The sequence below is a fragment of the Notolepis coatsorum genome (genome assembly GCF_963971535.1).
Source record: "Notolepis coatsorum genome assembly, chromosome: 3".
NCBI lineage: Eukaryota > Metazoa > Chordata > Actinopteri > Aulopiformes > Paralepididae > Notolepis > Notolepis coatsorum.
The window spans coordinates 158,986,887-158,990,510 of NC_140167.1; positions in this window are offsets into that span (position 1 = coordinate 158,986,887).

The window sequence follows — 3,624 nt, forward strand, 5'->3', positions numbered from 1 at the left end:
ATTGGCGTTACCAGAAACGTCAGTGGCCAATCAGAGCGCAGAACGCGAACGCGGAAACTGGAAATCCGTTGGTAAAAGTATTCAGGCGTCGGGGCTGGGATGTGGAGATGCAAGTTTTGACTTTTTATTACTGTTTTTACCTCAAACGGAAAACCTCAAACCCTTATGAAGAGGAACAAAAATACTCAAGGCCTCCAAAAGGCCTCTAGTGACGAGGGGCCTCCAAAAGGCCTCGAGTGACGAGGGGCCTCCAAGAAAAGTAAAAATAAAAGTAAAAAAAATAATAATACTAATTTGGGGCCTCTTGTGACGAGGGGCCTCCAAAAGGCCTCTAGTGATGAGGGGCCTTCAAAAAAATTAAAAATTAAAGTTAAAGAAAATTTAAAACATTTTGGGACCTCTAGTGACGAGGGGCCTCCAAAAAAAATTTTTTTTTCTTTTTTTTTGGAGGCCCCTCATCACTAGAGGCCCACGGGCCACGGCCCGGACGGCCCGGTCGTTAATCCGGCCCTGAGTGTGGGTAAGGTTAATGTTATGGTTATGGTTAGTTTAAGGTAACAGTGTGGTTAAGGTTATGGTTAGGGTTATGGTTATGGTTAATTTAAGCTAACAGTGTGGTTACGGTTATGGTTAGGGTTAAGGTTATGGTTAATTTAGGGTAACAGTGTGGTTAAGGTTAGGGTTAGGGGTAATGTTATGGTTCATTTAAGGTAACAGTGTGGTTAATGTTAGGGTTAAGGTTCTATTTCATTCTGGTTTCCGCTCAGCGTCATTCTGCACTAACCTCACTTCGTGCCTAGCACTGAATAAAAAACTCCACAATGTACCTTTACATACCGACATCCGTCTGGCCACACCCCTATCCGCTTACCTTCATAAGCAGGTGTGTGGTCACCTACTCGCCTCCTTCTTCACTTTCACCACAAGGAAGTGCCTTGGTAGATACCCACACTTGACGAGGTTGTTTAGTTGAAGAAAGTTGGAAAACAGAAGAACGGGAAGATACGTTGACATTATATCTTTATTTTCTCTTTCACTATTTTCGAGAAAATACGGCGATATTGTCTTCGTCACTGGAGTGTCGGGAAGATGATGATCATTCTGACCTCCACCGGCTTTTTCGTATTAGGGGCTCGCGCCGCTGATATACTCCCCAACTGCAGTCCTCCTTGCTGCGGCTGGATGGGTATTGCCCTCCGGTCATACAGCTGGACTGTGGGAGGCACCGGCTGTTGTGAGAAATCGGTTGCTTCCGTGTGGGGTGAGTACTGTTTTGCTTGCGAGCGCTGGTTGTCTGTTTATGCTATGGGGGTTAGCTGACAATTTTACGAACGCCGACCCCGGACTGGGGTCCTCTGCTCGGCTTCTTAAGCGGCGGACGGAGGATCTTGGTCTGACGCCCATGATGGTCAACCTAGTGGGCCGCGACCGAGACCTGGTTAAAACCCGGGATTCTCTGGACAAGCGGATGCTTCTCTGTCCCGTGCAGGCCCCATCTTTCACATAAATGTGGAAGTACACCCTAACGAGGAAATGTAGGCATAGGATCTTCATTATCGGGAGTTCCATGCTCAAGTCGGCTGCAGCCCGGATGGGAAATTGTGCCGGCTCCGCTGTATGTCTGGTAAATCATAGTTGAAAACTGTGTTTGACATTTCTTTTTCTCTTCCCTCTTAGGATGGGGAGGGACTGACTTTCGGTCTGACCGCGGAAGAACATGGCTGCTTAACTCGCGAGCTCCCCGACAGCAAAATGATGTAGCCCCGTGAAACATTTAGTAAAAACACCAGGGTATATATTTAATAGGGATGACAGAAGGGGCTATCACGAGACGTAGGGCGACCACGATTACAACTGGAAAGGACGACGGAATGGCAGAGAATGACGAAGTAACGGGAGGAAAAGATGGCGACGATGACTGTGAACAAGAAGCCACGCTGCTGAACATATACAACGAGCTCAAAGACTTCAGAAAAGACAATGAGCGTCAATTTCGGGAGATAAGAAATGACATGAACAAAATGAACGACAGGCTCGATGAAACTGAGGGGAGAATCGGAGAAAATGAAAATGTGCTTGGTGCGGCGACGGTTTTAATAAAAAAGCTAATGCAGAGGCAGGCCGACGTGGAGGCTAAGCTACTCGGCCAGGAGGGCAGGACGAGGAGAGAGAACCTGCGGGTGTATGGTATCCCGGAGGAAAAAGAGGGGAAAGACATGCATGGATTTCTAGACGGCTTGTTTAAAGACGCCCTCGGTCTGCCTCATGACATGGACCTTCGTATCGAAAGAGCACACCGGGCACTGGCCCCGAGGCCTAACAACCCACAGCTGAAGCCACGGTCAATCGTGGTTAAGTTTGGGAGTTACAAAATGAAGGAAGAGATAATACGCCGAACATGGCAGAAGAAGAACGTCTCATGTGGCAACGATCGCTTCTATGTCGACCATGACTTCCCCACTGAAATACTGAAGAAGCGAGGAGAATATGCCGAGGCCAAGAGAATAATGAAGGAGAAGAATCTCAAGTTCCAGACACCGTATCCAGCGAAGATGAGGGTATTCTACGAAGATGGCACCCGCCTGTACCAGAGCGCGGCGGAGGCGACGGCGGATATGGCAAAGCGTGGATTCAAGATCACCGTGGTGAACCCGACTACCGACCCGGACCGAGAGGAGATAATGCGGCTGTCTACCTGGCAGACAATGGGAAGAAAACGGGGACCGGGGGACGACATGCAGACGACGGGGACTGAACGCCCCACACAGCAGGGCAATGGTCATCACGGATACCGGGAGAAACTACAGGGATTCAGACAGGGACAGTCGGAGGCGGACAATTGAGATAAAGTTCATGAAGCGCATGAATACAGATAAGTCACGGGGGCATCGTCATAGGGTAAATAACATCAAAAAATGTCAATATGTATATAGAGGAAAAGACAAAAAGGGGGAAAGAAAAAATAAATTAATAAAAAAAAAAAAAAAAAAGTGATTGGAAAAGAGAAAGAAAAATAATAATAAAAAAAAAAAAAAAAATGTGAAATGAAAATAGAGGGCAATGGATAGAAGAATATAATAAAAGTATGGGAGGGGAAATATCCCGGATGGATACAGGAAAAATATAACGAAATGAACCACAGGCCATCATGGCTATGTCATAGAAGTTACAATGTACCAAGATATATCTGAAAGATATACAAATGTTAATGGTTGGAAACGTTACCGTTTTGTCAAGTTCAGTTGAATTGATCACACTGTATATAGATTACAGTGTGAGCCATACGTTACGTCAGGGTTTACAAGATAATAGGGGCACAGTTTTGGGCAATCTGCCTCGTGCCGTATGCACTCCTCTGTTAGTCGAGGGGGACCAAGGTGCATGGGTGAGTATCAATTTCACCCTCGGTACGACTGTTCTATCTGGGGTCATATCGAACGTAGCTTGGGTAAATGTGGGGGGGGGGAGTGTATTTATGTTTTTATATGTTCTTTTTTATTTCATTGTATGCTATACTATTGTATATATATCTTCACAGTCTCAGGCACTAGACTACGTCATGGATTGCACAGGGGAGATGCATTACGAGAAATATGGGGCTGATTAAAATAATATCGTGGAATA